This window comes from Eumetopias jubatus, unplaced genomic scaffold (assembly GCF_037043125.1).
Source record: "Eumetopias jubatus isolate StellerSeaLion01/CBP00866 unplaced genomic scaffold, mEumJub1_p1.0 scaffold_7, whole genome shotgun sequence".
In the NCBI taxonomy this organism is placed as follows: domain Eukaryota; kingdom Metazoa; phylum Chordata; class Mammalia; order Carnivora; family Otariidae; genus Eumetopias; species Eumetopias jubatus.
The window spans coordinates 122,903,201-122,921,396 of NW_028274813.1; the positions used below are offsets into that span (position 1 = coordinate 122,903,201).

The 18,196-nt window shown below is 49.7% G+C and overlaps 1 pseudogene; it reads right to left on the reverse strand.

Annotated features, from left to right (window-relative positions):
• Nucleotides 1-671: 671 nt before the first annotated feature.
• LOC114223283 (dnaJ homolog subfamily A member 1 pseudogene) lies at nucleotides 672-2,094 on the reverse strand (annotated as a pseudogene).
• Between the last annotated feature and the right edge of the window lie 16,102 nt (nucleotides 2,095-18,196).

Sequence of the window (18,196 nt, forward strand, 5' to 3'; positions counted from 1 at the left end):
CCCCTGCAGACCATTTAAACCTGAGTCTTTGGGGGCAGGCCCTGCATCAGTATTGTTTTAAGCTTCCAGGTGACCCCAGCTGCCAGCAGGGATGGAGAAGCTGCCCTGTAGGAACTGCCCCTCCTCCCGCGTCCCCTCCCCGGCCCTTTGTGTCGCACACCCTCCCTCTTCCCTGCTTTATTCCCAATAGCTTTTAAACATGCTCAAATCTCTCCCACTTAAAAAATAAACTACACACACAAACACACTGGAAGGTTCTCTTCCAGCTTCCAGCTGTACCCAGATTGGTAACTCCTCATTCAACCCTGAGCACTGCTTGAGTGTGTGTATAGATCACAAGGGGGATTCATGTTAAAATGCAGATTTAGGGGCGCCTGGGTGGCTCAGTTGTGAAGCGTCTGCCTTTGGCACAGGTCATGATCCCAGCGTCCTGGGATCCAGTCCCACGTCAGGCTTCCTGCTCCACAGGAAGCCTGCTTCTCCCTCTCCAGCTCCCCCTGCTTGTGTTCCCTCTCTCACTGTCTCTCTCTCTGTCAAATAAATAAATAAAATCTTTATAAAAAATGCAGATTTAGATGTTGCAGGTCTAGGGTGCAAGATTCTTCATTATACTCAGTCTTCAAGCAGCAAAGTTTTTTTTTTTTTGAGCTTTTATATTTGAGTTTATTCTTCATTTAAAACACTACTATAGTTGAATATTAAAACAAAAACAATAGCAAGTAGTGAGCTATGATTATAGTCCTTCACTCATTCACTACTGCATATAAAATGCCAGCAGTGTTTTTCACTGGCCCCATTAAGAGGTCTGACACTGAACACCACCCCTGGGATGATGTTCATCATCCTCATAGGCTTCCCCATTGTAATGGCACCGTCTTTCCTGATTTGGATCAAAGTCCACCAGTTCTACCTGGTCCATTTCATCAGTCTCTTCTAGTTCCTTCCTCTCAGGTAGGAGTTTTTCCAGCAAAGAAAGTTTATCAGGAGAGAGAAAGCCATTCTCAGGAAAGTTTACCTTAAATTCAATGATAAGACGACCCTTCTCATATGGTCTACGATAAATTGGCATGCCTTCATTTAGCACACACTTGATATCTCCATGCTTGACAATTTGACCTGGGTGAGAGGTGATGACGATGGTTCGGTTGTCAAGAGTAGATATTGGCTTTTGAAAGCCACACAGTGCTTCAACCAGCTGTATGTCCATACACACAAAGAGGTCTTCTCCTCGCCGAGTAAAAACAGCGTGGTCCTTCTGATCTAAAACAATGATAATATCTCCTGGTTCCAGTCCTGGTTCTTGGTCTCCTTCACCATGGAATGTTATCTTCTGGCCGTCCTTCATGCCTTTGTCAATATGAACTTCTAGAATCTTCTTCTCTCGAACTATCTTCCTCCCATTGCAGCTTTTACATCTGTCTTTGGGACTGATCCGTTCCCCATGGCCCTGGCACTCCATGCACACAGACTGAATTTGCTGAACCATTCCAGGTCCTATCTGATGAATTCTTATTTGCATTCCAGTACCTCGGCAATTGGGACAACATTCGACTGCTCCTTTCTTACCACCTCGGCCTTCACATTTATCGCAAATCCCATTCTTTTGCAGAGCTAGTTTTCGTGTTGCACCATTATATAAATCTTCTAAGGTGACTGAGAGCTGATGCACAACATTTTTACCTCTCCTTTCTCTCTGCATCCTTCCTCCTCCTCCAAAAAACATATCAAAGATGTCCATGGGGGAGCCAAAACCACCACCAGCTCCACCTTCTTTAATTGCCTGTTCTCCTCCTTTGTCATATAATTCCCTTTTCTTTGCATCAGAGAGTACTTCGTAAGCTTGAGAAATCTGTTTAAACTTCTCTCCTTCATTTGGATTCTTATCAGGGTGGTACTTCAAGGCCAGTTTCCTGTAGGCCTTTTTCAATTCCTCTTGGGTGGCATTGGGTTTGACCCCCAAAACATCATAGTAAGTGGTTTCTTTCACCATTTTCTACAGCCGGTGAGAGGGCCGAGGCCGGTGTGGGGGAGCGGGAAGGGGCGCGTTGCTGGGCGCAGCTCGGGCAGCCGCCGCTGCTCCGCGTCTTACCGAGCGTTCTGGAAAGTTCCCTTCAAGCAGCAAAGTTTTAAACCCCTGCTCAAACCTCTCCTCTGGAAAAACTCCCAGACCTTCTGAAATTACACACACACACACACACACACACACACACACACACACACACACACACACTGGCCAGGCACACTCAGCACTGCTCCCAGACCTTCTGAAATTACACACACAAACACACACACACACACACACACACACACACACACACACACACACACACACACACCCCGCGGCCAGGCACACTCAGCACTGCCTGTCTGTTTCTCCCAGCGCTTCACTTAACCGTATCTGCTATCTGTGCTGGTGATTGGTCCCAGGCTACTCCCCCATGAAATGAGCGTTTCCTGACAGCATGGGATATGTCTATCTGGCTTTGCTTGCGTTGTGTGGCCAGCGCCTCACACCGTGCCTGGCACGTGGCAGGTGCCCTACAATCATCTGTCGGATGAGTGAAGGAATACATTAACCAGTCAATCAAAGGAACAGTATCTGCTCCTGTCCTGATCAGCGGGGGGGCCTCCAATATGGCCTCTCCTCAAGGCTGGTGGGGCTGCCCTGTTTCCAGCATCTTTCCTGCCTCTGGGCCTCCTGTTCTTGAGACCAGGAACAGACAAAATGGTGCAGGAGGTCTGTGGGTGAAAAGTCTGTGCCTCCAGGGGTGATCTACCCGCTGCCCAACCAACTCCACCCCCCAAAACAGGAAAACAGGTGCAACAAATCCTTCTAGTTCCTTGAAAACTGATCTCTTTTTCATTGTTGTTGTTGTTGTTAAGGGCTGTGCGGAAAGGGTTAAAGCATTTACAGAAATGGAGGGACCTCCCTCTGGCCCTCCGAACAACCCTTGAGAGGCTCTGCAAAAGGTCAGATGTTTCCAGAATCTCAACAGACAGCTTGTGTCTGTTTAAAGGGAAGACAACGCGTTCTGGGCCCCCCGCCAGGCTTCGCGGGCAGTTCTTGCCTGGTTCTGCAAGGCACCCAGCCAGAAGCCTGGTCAAAAAGCCTTCCTCCCCCTAGAGATGGCCAGGAGCAGGCCAGAGTTCTCCAAACCCAGCCTGGGTTCCTGCCAGCCTAGAGAAAGCTGCCGTCTGACAAACAGGGCAGATACACCAACTGCTAGGGCCTATGATGCACCAGGAATGATGGGGGCAGGGAGGCAACTTCCTGTGGACATTGAATATTGTCAGTGGGAAGGGACTGTATTCTGACCCTGTGCTTTAGAGAAGAGCAGTGGCCATCATGTCGTGTGGAAAATCCTGGACTGGGAATCAGAAAACCTGTGTTCAAAATCCAGTTCTAGGACGAGCGATGGGATCCTGGACACAGAGTGGGTCTTCTCTGTGTGTCTGTGTCCATCTGTAAAAAGTGGGTACAGGGCATCTGGGTGGCTCAGTCGTTAAGCGTCTGCCTTCGGCTCAGGTCATGATCCCAGGGTCCTGGGATCGAGCCCCGCATCGGGCTCCCTGCTCCGCGGGAAGCCTGCTTCTCCCTCTCCCACTCCCCTTGCTTGTGTTCCCTCTCTCGCTGTGTCTCTCTCTCTCTGTCAAATAAATAAATAAAATCTTTAAAAAAAAAGTGGGTACAAATACCTCTCACCCCTGGTGGCTTGCTGAAGGTCACATATAGTACAAACCAAGGTTTCCTGACTCCTGGCCACTGGCCCCAGGACCCTCTAGAGGTGAGCAGATTACCTTGAGCATTGATCAGTAGTAAAATGTAGCTGAAGACACATTTAAATAAACTTTGGCTTTTATTACTTAATCGTGGTCTTTGTAGAAAAATTAACACATGAAAAATTCATATCCCCATTCCCTAGAGTTAATAGCTGCTAATAATCTGACATTGATCTTTTCATATATTTTCATATAAGTATATACTTTATACTTACTTATATAAGTATATATACGCTTTTTTCAACAATGAGATCATAGGACATATAGACTTTTATATACACATTGCTCTTTTCTATCTAACATTTCATTGGATAATTTACACCCTTTCATGTCCAAATAGTTAGATAAACTGAGCACTCTATAGTTTGTGTAATCCCCTATGGCTAGACATTTAGGCTGTTTTCAGTTTTTTGTTACGAGCAAGAAAAGTCTATCTTTATTCACTTGTTTTATTTTCTCAGGATACATTCCCCTCCATGGGCACTGGAATCAAAAGGTCTCTCTATTTTTTTTCTTTACGTCACCTCTACACTCAACATAGGGCTCAAACTCACGATCCTGACATCAAGAGTCACACACTTCTCTGACTGAGCCAGGCAGGCGGCCCAATGATTATTATATCTTTTTTCTAATTTTTAAAAAAGATTGATTTATTTATTTTAGAGAGAATGCGAGAGAGAGAGAGAGAGCAAGAGCACAGGCAGGGGGCGCAGAGGGAGAGGGAAAAAAAGAATCTCAAGCCGACTCAGCACTGAGCACGGAGCCCGACACGGGGCTTGATCCCAGGACACTGAGATCATGACCTGAACTGAAAACCAAGAGTCGGATGCTTCACTGACTGAGCCACCCAGGGGCCCCCAACAACATATTTGTATATGAAGACTATGTTCCTTTCATTAGAAAGCTGTTCTCCTCAATGAGGCACTCAGCTTTGGGAAGACAAAGGGTGGGAAGGAGCAGAGCCCAGTTCAGTTGACGTGGGGAGGCTGTTTTGCACCTGATCCACTGCTCCATCTCACCGGTCAGCTCTGGCCTGGCTGTAAAGACGCCCCCCTCTCTCAGCCCACAGCACTGCTGGGGCTCTGGGCTACAAGAGAACCTGGTCCAGATATCACCCTAGAAAACTCTGAGAGAGGAATGAGGCTTTGTTTTCCACATTTATCTGTGCACCCCATCTCCAGTCTTCTGAACAACTACCTTGAAGCACTCCTTATTTCTGAGCTAGATACGACTACTTTTGTAAGCTACAGTGGTTACTAAGGGTTTGATTTACACGATAGCATTTCATTGCTACCTTCGCCCAGGAAGCAGGTACCAAAGAGAAAACAGAGTCTTGGGCAGATCAAGCATCTTATCTCGGGGAACACAGCAGGTAAATAACCTATGGAGGATTCAAACCTAGGTCTAGGGGCGCCTGGGTGGCTCAGTTGACTGAGCGTCTGCCTTTTTGGCTCCGGTCATGATCTCGGGGTCCTGGGATGGAGCCCCACGTTGGGCTCCTTGCTCTGGGCACTCCGGCTCGCTTCTCTTCCTGGTACTCAGGAGGATCCTACTTCCTCACCCTCCGGAAGTTACGTGTAGCCATGTGACTTGCTGTGGCCCACGAAATGGGAGGAAGGAGGGACAGGTGTCCTTTCAGTGGGAGGTATCTGAGAACCAGTGTGCGGTGCTCACACTTCCTTCCCCTGCAGTGGTGAACCCCGAAGCCTCATGTTGGGACAGTGGCACTTGGCTGATTACGAAGAGCTGAGCTCCTGTGAGCCCTGCCGGGAAGGAAGCGTGGGCAAGAAATAAATCTGTGTTATTTTAAGTCACTGGGATGTTCAGAGGTGTTTGTTACTACAGCATAACCGGGCCTGCTAAGCATAACCTGCAGGTCCTGATGGGAGCGTTTTGTGTCTTTGTCTAAATTTTTCTGGAGTTTTTAATCCTTTTACAATGAGAAGAGATCCACTTATAGTTTTTAAAAGAGATTGTATTTATTTATTTGAGAGAGAGAGAGAGAGAGAACACGAATGGGGCGGAGGAGCAGGGCGAGAGGGAGAAGCAGACTCCCCTGTTGAGCAGGGAGCCCGACGCGGGACTTGATCCCCAGACCCTGGGATCATGACCTGAGCCAAAGGTGCACGCTCAACGGACTGAGCCACCCAGGAGCCCTGAGATTCATTTATAATTTTTTTTAAAAAAAGTCAAAATACAGGGCGCCCGGGTGGCTCAGTTGGTGAAGCGACTGCCTTCGGCTCAGGTCATGATCCTGGAGCCCCGGGATCGAGTCCCGCATCGGGCTCCCTGCTCAGCGGGGAGTCTGCTTCTCCCCCTCTCCTGCTCTCTATCTCATTCTCTCTCTCAAATAAATAAATAAAATCTTTTAAAAAAAATAAAAAGTCATAATACACATTCACGCAAACGGGAACCTTGTGCCCACACTGCTGTGCAATTTCCCTCTTACTCTTAAAACTGAACCATTTTCTGTCACTTTACATAGATCTACTTCATTCTTTCTAGTACCCACATGGCACTCTAGTCTCTGGATACACCATAACGGATTATTATAACAGACCACTAACGCCAGACGTGTGAGTCTGTTTCTGCTTCTTCACAAAATACAGGCTCTAAGCTGTAGCTAGACTGTTGTGACATTCAAGGGAAAGGAAGTACTAATATTTCTTCTTTTTTTTTGGTTCGTCTATGGCAGTTTCCAGCCTGAGCTCAGCACTCAAGAGGGTTGTGCACACCTCCGGGGGATGAATGAATAAGCCGAGCGTGCCCACACCCTTCCCAGGCTATCCGGCCGAGGAGGCTGGCCGGAGCCCGGGTGTGTGCATGCATGAAGGCCGGGAGCTGGCCCCCGAAGGGCAGGGCAGAAAAGCACGTACTCACAACTCGAGCGAGATGATCCTGATTCATAGGTTCAGGCATATAAGTTAGCGGCGGGGAAACTCCGGGGTTCTGAACGAGTGCTGACTCACGGAGGGCTCAGTTCTCCGTTTTCCTCCAGGGCTGCACATGTGGGTCTCTTTGTCCCTCTTTTATAGTGTAAATAGTAAAGCCTATTCTGTGGTTCCTGCCCGCACTTCACTGGGATCTTGAGAAAGAGGAGGGCCGCTCACAGAGAGGGCCAAGAGAGGATTATAATGACTGGCCTCATTCATAGGAGATGTCTAGTTAGTCCTTGTTACATGAATATTGGGAATGCCCCCCCCCCCCCCCCGCCAAGTAGAGGGCCCATTAGCGGCTGACCCAGATGCTAGCTAGCTGCATCCCATCCCCCGAGCGATCTGAGAACACGGATCCTGCACAGAATAACTCCTCCCGCTCCTTTATTTCTGTGCACTGGCTTTCTTCAGTTCCTTTTCAAGATGAAAATGGCTTTATTGTTTTCTTTTCCTGATCATAAAGGAAACTCTTGCTCATTATAAAAAAAAAAAAAAGAATTTCAGACAATTCCGAAAAGCATGGAGACTGAAGATCACCCCGAAGGCCATCCCCAGAGAGGCCACTATTGGCATTTGGAAGTACACCCTTCCAGACGGAATCTCTGTGTGCCTGCACACCCACACGTGCATATATTTATGAAGTTCCCAGGAAGTATAGATTTCTGCTGTCTCTTGGAAGAGCTGCTGTGCGTATTCCATCATATGGGCACAGCCGGGAGCCTCACCTCCTCCCCCTCCCTGGCTGCAAGATGGAGCAGAAGGCCATGGCAAGACTTAATAAGCCCTTAATGAGCTTAATAAAGGCACCTAAAGATGGCGTGATGATTTTGACAATTTACACCGGGAAGAACTCCATCTCCCAGGCAGCTGGAAGCGAATTCACATGCAGATGAGCGTGGTGAGAAGGACACCCTGCTCGGAGTCAGACCGGCTGGTTCTACGGCTGAGTTCTAGACCCGCCTTGGCCACTTTCCTGGCCAGCAGGTCCCTTCACCTGCCAGCCTTACCTGCAGCCGAATGTACGTGAAACTGCCCATAAAGAGGACTAAGCACTAAGTACCCTGTGCGGTTTAGAGGCACTGCTCTGGTTTCAAGGCAGAAGACCAGGAAAGAAACTGGGATTCCCCAGCCATGGAAGAGAGCGAGAATTTTGGAGTCTCCCTTGGTGAGACTTAACACCTGCATCACAAGAGTCCTAGAAGAATCTGGAGCAGAAAAGAATCTCGGAGATTAGAGTACTACCCCAACCCCTGCAGCGATTCAGAATATCTGTCCATCTGGAAGCTAACTAAATGGAAAAATGGGTTTGAAATGTGGATTTTTCTCTTTGAAGACATTCCTATGTGTGGCCTGGAGTCCTGGAAAGAGTTTCTTAAGACTCGAGTTCTAGTCTTTGTCTTGCACCTCGTGACGCATACGACCTGAGGCAAAGCTCCTTAAGCCTCTGGGCACCTCAATTTTCTCATCTACAAAACAGGGCTTCTGATGTTGCCCTACCTGTCTTGCAGGTCGTTGTGACAAGCGGTACCGATGAGGCAGTGCACGTGAAAGTGTTCTGGGAATCTGGAGTGTTTTCGTTCTGGGAATCTGGAGTGTTTTCATACCCGCAAAGCTGCCTTCTCAGTAGCCCAGTGCCCAGAGCAGAGAGGCCTGATGGGGCACAGACACCCAAACCCTTGTTCTGAGGTTGCCCCCCCCCAACCCCGCCGGCCTCCCTGGCCTGGGAGAGCTCCAGAGAACACCCGTCTGCCTTGGGCCAGGCACTGCTCTGGGGCTGAGGAGGCCCTGGCAGGAAAGACAGACAGGTCCTCCCCTCGGGGAGATTAGATTCCAGTGGAGAGGCGGACAAGAGAAAGGGAGATAAATCAGAACAAGAAAGTTGGAGAGAGAGGCAAGCGCTCTGAGTGGAAGGAAACAGAATGAGTTTGGTAGAGAGGGCCGAGGCAGGGGCTAGTGGAGAGGGTGACAAAGCCTCGCTAAGAGACAGCAGCTCAGAGCTCAAGCCTGAGCGACAAGGACAGCCCCGTGAACACCTGGGGCACACGGTGTTCCAGTGCAAGGCCGCGGCAAGTGCAAAAGCCCCGAGGCAGCAACAAACTCCTGTCTGAGGACCTCGAAGAGGCTGAAGGCGGCCCGGGAGGGAGGACGGCGGCTGAAGGAGGCAGCCCAGGGCCTGCGGTGGGTTGGAAGCAGTTTGCGTGGTACTAGGATCACCCTGCATTGCGTTTGAAGTTTTGTCTCCTCCAGGCCGTGTTGGGGGCCCCTGGGAATTGTTAGGGCTTGCATGGGTTTTACCCATGACCCAGCCCAACCTTCTGAACATCCATGCCAGAAGAACTGCAGAGAGAAAGGCAGCTTGCCTTGGGTTGCTGCTCCATTCTTGGGCCGGCATTCAAGCACCCTCCTCCCCCGCCTCTACCCCCCACCCCCTGCCCCGGAGCCACCCCACCTAGGGGGGGAATGGGAGGGGGTTCACTGAGACCACAGAGCCGGAAGGAGGGCCCGGTGCCCCAAGGCTTCCTGCTTCAGCCAGTGAAACTCCAGGGCTGGGCTCCAGAAGGGAAGTGTGTTGCCCAGCTCTGGGCTGGGTCCTGCATCATCAGGCCCAGCCCTCAGCCCTCGGTTGTGGCAGGGCCAGGGGTGGGGGTGGGGGAGGTCAGCTCCAGGAGCCCAGCCCGCCCAGAGCAACCTGATAGAGCAGGAAACAGGCCTTCAGCCAGACAAAGCATCAACCGAGCACCTGGAGCCTTTGTTCCCTTTATCCCTGTTGCAGACTTTCCCAGGCACCTGCAGCAGGGCCTCAGGAGCACCTGGGCCAGGAAGGGGCTCCCACGGGATCTGGTTCTCCTGCCACAGGGAGGGGTCCGACTCGCGGCCCTCAGGGAGGGCCCGTAGGACAATAACAAAACAGCCACACTAGCCTCGCTTACGGAGCTCTTAACTGCAGGGCCCGTGTCACTTCAATTAACCGTCAGCACAAAGCCAGGAGGTAGGTACTGGTATCCTCCCCCTTTTACGGATTAGGAAATGGAGACGCCCACGGGCAAGGGGACCTGGGCAAGGTCACACAGTGTAGGGAGGTGAGAACAGTAGGGGCTCGGGAATCCACAAATCCCAGCCCAGCTGGCATCTGTAACCTGGGGTGAGGCATTCACATTTTACCAAGTCCCACCTGTGATTCTGACTGCCCAGGACTGCTGTGCGGAGTTAGGGATCAGAGGGGGCGTTCACGGCTCCCAATCCAGACCTGTTCTGCTGTTCTCGCCACTCCCCAAAGCTCCGTGAGCTGGGCATGTTCCTGGGCTGAGCCTGTTTCCCCATCCAAGAAAATAGGTAAATAGTATTACCTAAGAGCACCGGTGAAAGCCTGAGGCTCCTCTGAGAAATGCCTCATTTTTCTTTTCTTTTCTTTTTAAAGATTATATTTATTTATTTGTCAGAGAGAGAGCACAAGCAGGGGGAGTGGCAGAGGGAGAGAGAGAGGCAGACTCCCACGGAGCAGGAAGCCCAGGCTGAATCCGTGGACCGGGGATTGCGACCTGAGCCAAAGGCAGACGCTTAACCGACTGAGCCACCCAGGCGCCCCGAATGCCTCATTTTTCAAAACAGCCACACTCCTAGGACCATCCAAGGAAGATGCCATCTTACAAACCTGCCTTCTTTTGCGCTCTGCCAAAGGAAAGAACAGCAACAACACCACAAATAGAAAAACCAGTCTTAGAGCCATTCCCCACTTGAAACAAAAAGCCAGTATTACACTGCTGGGCTCCGAAGATTTTCTCAGGAGGGAAACCAGAAGTGACAGCTTAAGCCATAATGTGGCTACCCGGATTCCGTCTAGTTCCATGCCCTGAGACAAATGACCCCACCCACAGCACGAGGGACAGACAGTTGCATGTTCATGCAAAATGTAGGGAAGGTCCACCAGGGATTTCAGCCAAACACACACGCACACACACCACTCCTTTCCTATAAATCAGCCTATATTTATCAAGGGCTTATCTTCAGTGAAGTCCCTCATGGGCATAGATGATCTTTGTTCTCAGTAACAGGAAATAATCATGAATCATTGTGGATATACATCAGGGTGGTGGCCCCAGCTCTTCTGAGTGACCACATCTCTTTCTCTCATCCATCTTTTGGGGTTCAACTGCTCCTTCTCTAGTTGAACTCTGCCATTCAAGTAGGCGCCGCCAATCATCCTATATCACTGCCCCTGGCCACAGTGATTGGTGCAAGAGACGGGGATGAGACCCAGAAAAACCACACCTATCAGAGCTTTTGTCAGGATTTTAAAATTGGAGCTGAAGGGGCACCTGGCTGGCTCAGTCGGTGAAGAGTGCCACTCTGGACCTCGGGGTTGTGACTTCAAGTCCCACGTTGGACGTAGAGATTACTTAAAAAATAAAATCTTTTTTTTTTTTTTAGATTTTATTTATTTATTTGAGAGAGAGAGCACAAGCAGTGGGGACAGGCAGGGTCAGAGGGAGAAGCAGACTCCCCGCTAAGCAGGGAGCCAGACATGGGCCTCGATCCCAGGACCCTGGGACCATGACCTGAGCCGAAGGCAGACGCTTAACTGACTGAGCCACCCAGGCGCCATTAAAAAATAAAATCTTTAAAAAAAAATAAAACAGGGGCACCTGGGTGGTTCAGTTGTTGGGTGTCTGCCTTCGGCTCAGGTCATGGTCCCGGGGTCCTGGGATGGAGCCCCGCATTGGGGCGGGGGGGGGTCCTGGCTCAGCGGGGGGTCTGCTTCTCCCTCTCCCACTCCCCCTGCTTGTGTTCCCTCTCTCGCTCTGTCAAATAAATAAATAAAATCTTTAAAAAAAATAAAGTAAAATGAAATAAAATGGGAGCTGAAGAGGAAAATCCTATTTCTCTTGGATTGGTGAATTCAAAGGATATGACTCTGGACTAACTGAAAGCCATTTTCTGGGTGGTGAAAGCCTGTTTGCAGAAGCAGGGAGTGAAGCCATCAAAGAGAGAAGCCAGGATGTGTAGCCTGATATTACAATCTAGGTTCCCGTTGTCCCTAAAGCAGGCTCAACCCTTTCTGCCCATCCCCCGGTGGTATGGTTCAATGAGCCAATACATTCCTTTCTGTCCCCTGCATAATCCAACCACGAGCAGGGGTAATAAACACAACAATTCAGTAGGACAGATGTCACAGGCAGGGCTTGATGACTTGCCAGGTGAAAGTTTTAGGCAATCAAGTGAAGTCAGAGACAGACAAGGTGGCCTCATTCATTCAAATCAACAAATATTTGTTGAGCCCCCACTGGTGCCTCGCATAGGATTGGGCACTCAGGGTATAACAGCATATGGGGCAGACTTGGTGCTTTTCCTCACTTTGGAGTCATCGGAAGGGGTTTCCTGGAGCCGGTGAGACTTGAGGACCTCACTGAGGGATGGTAAAACCTGGCGAGGCTGAGAAGGGTGGGGAGAAAAGCAGGAATAAAGAAGACAGGGAGGTGGGGCACCTGGGTGGCTCAGTCCATCAAGCGTCTGCCTTCGGCTCAGGTCATGGTCCCAGGGTCCTGGGATTGAGTCCCACGTGGGGCTCCTTGCTCGGTAGGGAGCTTGCTTCTCCCTCTCCCTCTGCCCCACCCCACGCTCGCTCTCTCAGAAAAAAAAAAAGACATGGAGGCAGAAGAGCAGTGTCCGTGAAGGCACAATGTCTCCAAAGTGCCTGGCTACCGTGGGCACTCAGCAGTGCTTGCTGCATGTATGAGTAAGTGAATGAACTACAGTACAAGTCATCTGGGGGAAGAGCGGCTGATTGGGCACGGCTGGAGAAGGTGACGCGGAGGAAGGGAGACCACAGCGGACCCGGCCGGGAAGCGTGGACTCTGCCCGGGCCACACCACACGATGCCCATTCTGGCAGGGCTGGGAAGAGCCGGCCAGGCAGCCCAGCGGATCCCACAGGCCCTGGGGGGCCCCCATCTCTCTTGTGGTTGCCACACCCACGCTTTCCCAGGCCTCGCCGGCGGGACTATGCCCAGCACCCGACCCAGCACCACAGCCACCCGAGGTCATGCCCCAGACACCACCGCCTTCCTGACTCCTGGGCAAAGCTGCCAGCACAGCACTCTGCCCAGTCTGTAATTTCACAGGGCCTCCTCCAAGCCTGACCGCTCCTGGCCTTTTGCACCCCAGACATACCCGCAGGAACTGCCCAAAGAGGAGAAGAGGTCCGGCGGCCACCTGAACCCCTGGACCTGGGCTACTGGGAAAGAGTTGCCCGCTGGGTAGACTGAGGCTGAGCGCGGCTGTGGTCGTCATAGTGGGCTCCGCAGCCCAGGCCTGGGGAGACCGCGCCCCCTGGTGGCCAGGAGCCGCCCAGCACCTTGGTCTTCCGGGGCATCGACAATCTGCACCCTTACTTCAGTGTCTGGTTTTTTGTTTGTTTTGTTTTGAAGAAATACCTTTCTGAAAAACTGAGAGCACGGAGAAATCATTTAAGTTAGGTTGAGATCTCAAGGACTCTCGTGGTAAAGACTTGGAAAAAGCTGTTTTTAGATTTTCCCAAGCCATAGCAAAATTTTCTGACTCTAATCTCCTGTGCATGTATCTGCTATGGCACGATGAAGTGATGGCTGCAAACTGTTTTAGGTATTTGCCAGCTCTGTGGAGAATCTTCCCAGGTGGGAATCCTGGGTGGCTCAGTCGTTTAAGCGTCTGCCTTCGGCTCAGGTCACGATCCCAAGGTCCTGGGATTGAGTCCCACATCGGGCTACTTGCTCAGTGGGGAGCCTGCTTCTCCCTCTGCCTCTGCCCCTCCCCCTGCTTGTGCTCTCTCTCTCTCTCTCTCTCTGTCAAATAAATAAATAAAATCTAAAAAAAAAAGATATCTCTCTTAAAAAAAAAGAATCTTCCCAGGTGAATATGTTCCATGAGGCTATGGAAGACACTTCCCACTTCTTTTGTAAAGGTGACAGCCCTCTCAGGGAGAATAGACACCTAGTCTGTTAAGTGAACAGTGAAAGTAAAGAACCCCACTGTACACATTCCTCAGCTCTGAACCTCAGCTTTTCACCCCTATCGTGTTCGTTTATAGTGGGGGCAAACCTCTGAGTGTCAGTAATGGCAGCCTGTTTACAAGCATTTTTGTCTCTGTTATGTAATGCCCCGTACGAGGTGCAAGTTATTATTGGTGGTGGTGTTTGTGGGGGAGGAGGGCGGTGATTCACAAAAACTAGAAGACAGACCCTGATCTCAGGGGCCTGTAGCCAACATAGATACAACATACACATATGACACAATGTGCAAACAATCACAAATTAACAGCCGAGTTTACACGCTAAACATACACGTGCTGAGAAGAGTAATCAGAGTGGGTACAAGGCTGGTGGCAGGACACTTGCTGGAAATAAGGCTTGTAGGGAGTCTGGACGATTGCCAGACCCATAGACGGAGGCCTTCTGGGGGCCAGAAAGACGTCAAGGAAGAGACCAGCATCTCTACATGTTTGGAGATACAAACATCATGCCCCCAAGGCATGGTGGCGCACTTGGCACCTCCTTTCTGTTTCCCCCTGGCCAAAGATCCTAAACTCCTTCCTACCTCCCTGCTCCCATCGTTGGGCTGCCCCGTAATCAAAACGTGAACCCCACCAGGGATACCTGGCCCACTTAAACACCTCTTACTGCCCTCGAAGACATAAGGCTGTACTTGCGGGCATCAGAGTACCCCTTGCAGTATAATCTCAATGAGGTTCTACTGGTTATGCCTTTGCCCTGGCCTTGCTCCATCTTAGAAGGGAGCAAACCAAGTTCTTTGGATCCCCAGGGCCATGAAGGCTCCCAACCTCAGATAGCCAGATATTCTCACGCTCACCTGCCCAACACTTGGGCAGAATTGGCGTGGGCCTACGCATGGATGGGGCCACACTGCAAGTGGCAGCCATATTCTGGAATATCCTGGAAGTCTGTCCCATGCATTGTGTTCAGTATAGAGGGCACGTATTTTGAAATGCAGCTCATGAAGGGGTGTAGCCTGAGGGCAAGAGCCGTCTGTCTTTAACCACATCTCAAGACTAGGAAGGTCATCAGTGAGGAATGTTGGACGTGAGGATTAAGGGATTCCACTGGGCCTGTCCATTCTTCACTAGCAATTTTTCCAAAAGACGGACTGAATACTGATTTACTCCTTTACAGTGGGGTATACAATTGCCACACAGTTTGGGAATATTCAGGAACGAGGAAGTTGCTCAATGAATAAGAAATTCAAATAAAGGGGAGCCTGGGTGGCTCATTTGGTTGAATGGCCCTTGATTTGGGCTTGGGTTGTGGTCTCATGGTCCTGGGATGGAGCCCTGCGTCAGGGCTCTGTGCTCAGCGGGGAGTCTACTTCTTTTGCTCTCTCCCTGCCCCTCCCCCCATATGTGCGCGCTCCCTCTCTTTCTAAAATAAATAAATAAATCCTTAAAAAGAAAAAAAAAAGAAATTCAAATAAAGACAATCAAATGAACCATATACCTAGCTAGACATCAGGATATTGGGTCAAGCAAGACCAAGGCAGCCATCTCACCACTTCAAGATCTAACACCTTAGGATCATCTCTACATTTGGATTCCTACAGGACTTTCAACCACTCAAGATGCAGCCCCCTCTCATGACCACATGGGTTAAATATTACCCTAGGCAGTTACCCACCCACTGATTTTGGAATGGGCTCACAGCCCATTCTCTGGGAGGGATCCTTCTGTCAGCAATGATCTCAGCTTTTGGATCTGTACCTGCTTGGCTTTGGCTAGTCACTGGGTGACCCAGTGAGATTCCATGATCTGGCTTCTGGACAGAACAACTTTGCTCCTGGGCTTCAGGTGGGAGGCAGGAGCACCATTTGGGATAGTTTGGGTTCTAGGTAACAAAAACTCTACTCAAACTGGCTTGATCAGTGAGGAACTTAATAGGAAGTCCCACAGGAGGCTGGGCTCCAGGCCAGTTGATGTGGCATCTTGGTGAGGACATAAAGACCCCAGTTCATGTGTTCCTCTCTTTACTCTTTCCCCACCATAGGAGATTGTGTCATTTTGCCGTTCGCGCCTGTTTCCCCACAACCTCATCAACAGAATGTGTTGTCAAACATTTGGATTTTTGCCAATCTGATAGGTGAAAAGTAGTATCGTGGTGTTATTTCAGTATTCATTGCTCTTATAATGAGTGAAGTTGAGCATTTTCTCATATGCTTAAGGGCTACTTGGTTTTCCTTTTTCTGGAACGTTGTCTTTTTTTTTTTTTAAGACTTTATTCATTTATTTGAGAGAGAGTGATAGTGAGAGAGATCACAGAGGGAGAAGGAGAGGAGAAGCAGACTCGCTGCTGAGCAGGGAGCCCAATGCAGGGCTCAGTCCCAGGACCCCAGGATCATGACCTGAGCCAAAGGCAGTCACTTAACCAACTGAGCCACCCAGGTGCCCATCTGTGAACGTTGTCTCTACCTACTTTGCTCACTTTTCATCTGGGCTGTTGGCCTTGGATACAGGTTCTTTCTATCTCTCTGCTCCGACAGAACCAAGATGGCAGCCACAGTTCCAGACACTCAGATGTCTGGAAAATAGGAATGCTGCTTTCGGTGTGTAGCCAACCTACTTCCATTTCCCAATTCCGTTTTCTCTTTCGTGTTTCTTCTGCAAACAAGAGTCAAAAACTCACTTTCCCAGGCCGCTTTGCGGCTAAAAATGGCCACGTGATACAGTCTTGTCTAATGAGAGGAAAGTGAAAGAAAGCCATGGCGTTTCTAGGAAATCTTTGATTAGAAAAGAGACAGGTGTTGGTCACTGGCAAAGTTCCTTTCTTCCCCTGCCTTACCATGGACATAATGGCTGGAGTGGCAGCCTTTTTGACACCATAAGTGAAAGACAAAGAGAATCACAGAGATGTTGATCCTTTTTTTTTTTAAGTTTTATTTATTTAAGTAGTGTCTACACCTCACATGGGGCTTGAACTCACAACCCCGAGATCAAGAGTTGCACACTCTTCCAAATGAGCCAGCCAGGGGCCCCCAAGAGATGTTGATCCTGATATTATTTGAGCCACCAAACCAATGCCAGGAACCACCTACCTCCAGACTGAACTCATTAAATATCTTCACTCTTGGGCACCTGGGTGCCTCAGTTGGTTAAGCATCTGCCTTAGGCTCAGGTCATGATCCCTGGGATTGAGTCCCGCATTGGGGCAGGGAGCCTACTTCTCCCTCTGCCTCTCTCTCTCTCTCTCTCTCTCATGAATAAATAAATAAGATCTTCAAAAAAAATTAAAAATAAATATCTTCACTCTTGAACCATTCATTGTTTGTCAGTGTATGTGTGTGTGGGGGGGGTTCTGTCACTTGCTGATAAAAACATTTCTAACTGATGAAAACTTCCCAGGAAGTCACCTTCTCCTCAGGATATTTGTCAGACTGGATCCCATGCCTTTTCCTGAAGCAACTGCCCTCAAGTGGAAGAGAATTCCCCTTAGGCCAGTGGGGTGACTCTTGAGGTACAGGGGTCAACTTTCCCTGAAACAAATGGATGTAAGGAAGAAAAACGATGGTGGTGGGGAGGGAGATGCAAACTCTTCAACCCACCTTGCACCAGCTAAGAGCTAGTTCCTCCCTGGCAAGGATCGCTCATGCACACTCTTCTCTGCCAGGTCTGAAAGGCAAAGGGCCAGTCACCCATTGGGTCTTCCTTTGCGGCCCCCACCTCAGCAGCCCCCCCGCTCAGCTTTGTGGCAGCTGGCTTGCTCTTTCTTTCATCTTCCTGCTCTGAACAGAGCTCAAAGTTCCTTCTAATTGTCCCTGTTGGCAGTACTCTATTACGGTTGTTCATTTCCCCCATTACAAAAAGCAATATAAGCTCATTAAAGAAAATGTAGAGGATCCAACTAAGCAGGCAGACGAAGTGAGAAAAATAACTTTCTGCCCCATTACCTAAGCTCAAGCCTGGTTAACGTATCCGAAGCCCTTCTGACAAGTCTCATTCACTTTTATGTGCCTCCTTTCTAGAATTTCCTAACCCAACTCATGGTGAGAGAAGAGAGCAAGAGAAGAAATGAGCAGAGAACTACAAAAACAACCATAAAACAAGGAACAAAATGGCAATGAGTACCTCACTACAGAATTTCCTTTTAGGGGCGCCTGGCTGGCTCAGTCGTTAAGCATCTGCCTTCAGCTCAGGTCATGATCCCGGGGTCCCGGGGTCCTGGGGTTGAGCCCTGCATCAGGCTCCCTGCTCGGCGGGAAGCCTGCTTCTCCCTCTCCCACTCCCCCTGCTTGCGTTCCCTCTCTCGCTGTGTCTCTCTCTGTCAAATAAATGAATAAAATCTTTTTTTAATAAATAAAATCTTTAAAAAAAAAAAGAATTTCCTTTTAAATCTGAGCTCTAGGGGCACCTGGCTGGCTCCGTTGGAGGAGCACGTGACTCTGGATCTCGGGGTTGTGAGTTCAAGTCCCACATCAGGTGTAGAGATTACTTTAAGTAAATAAAAA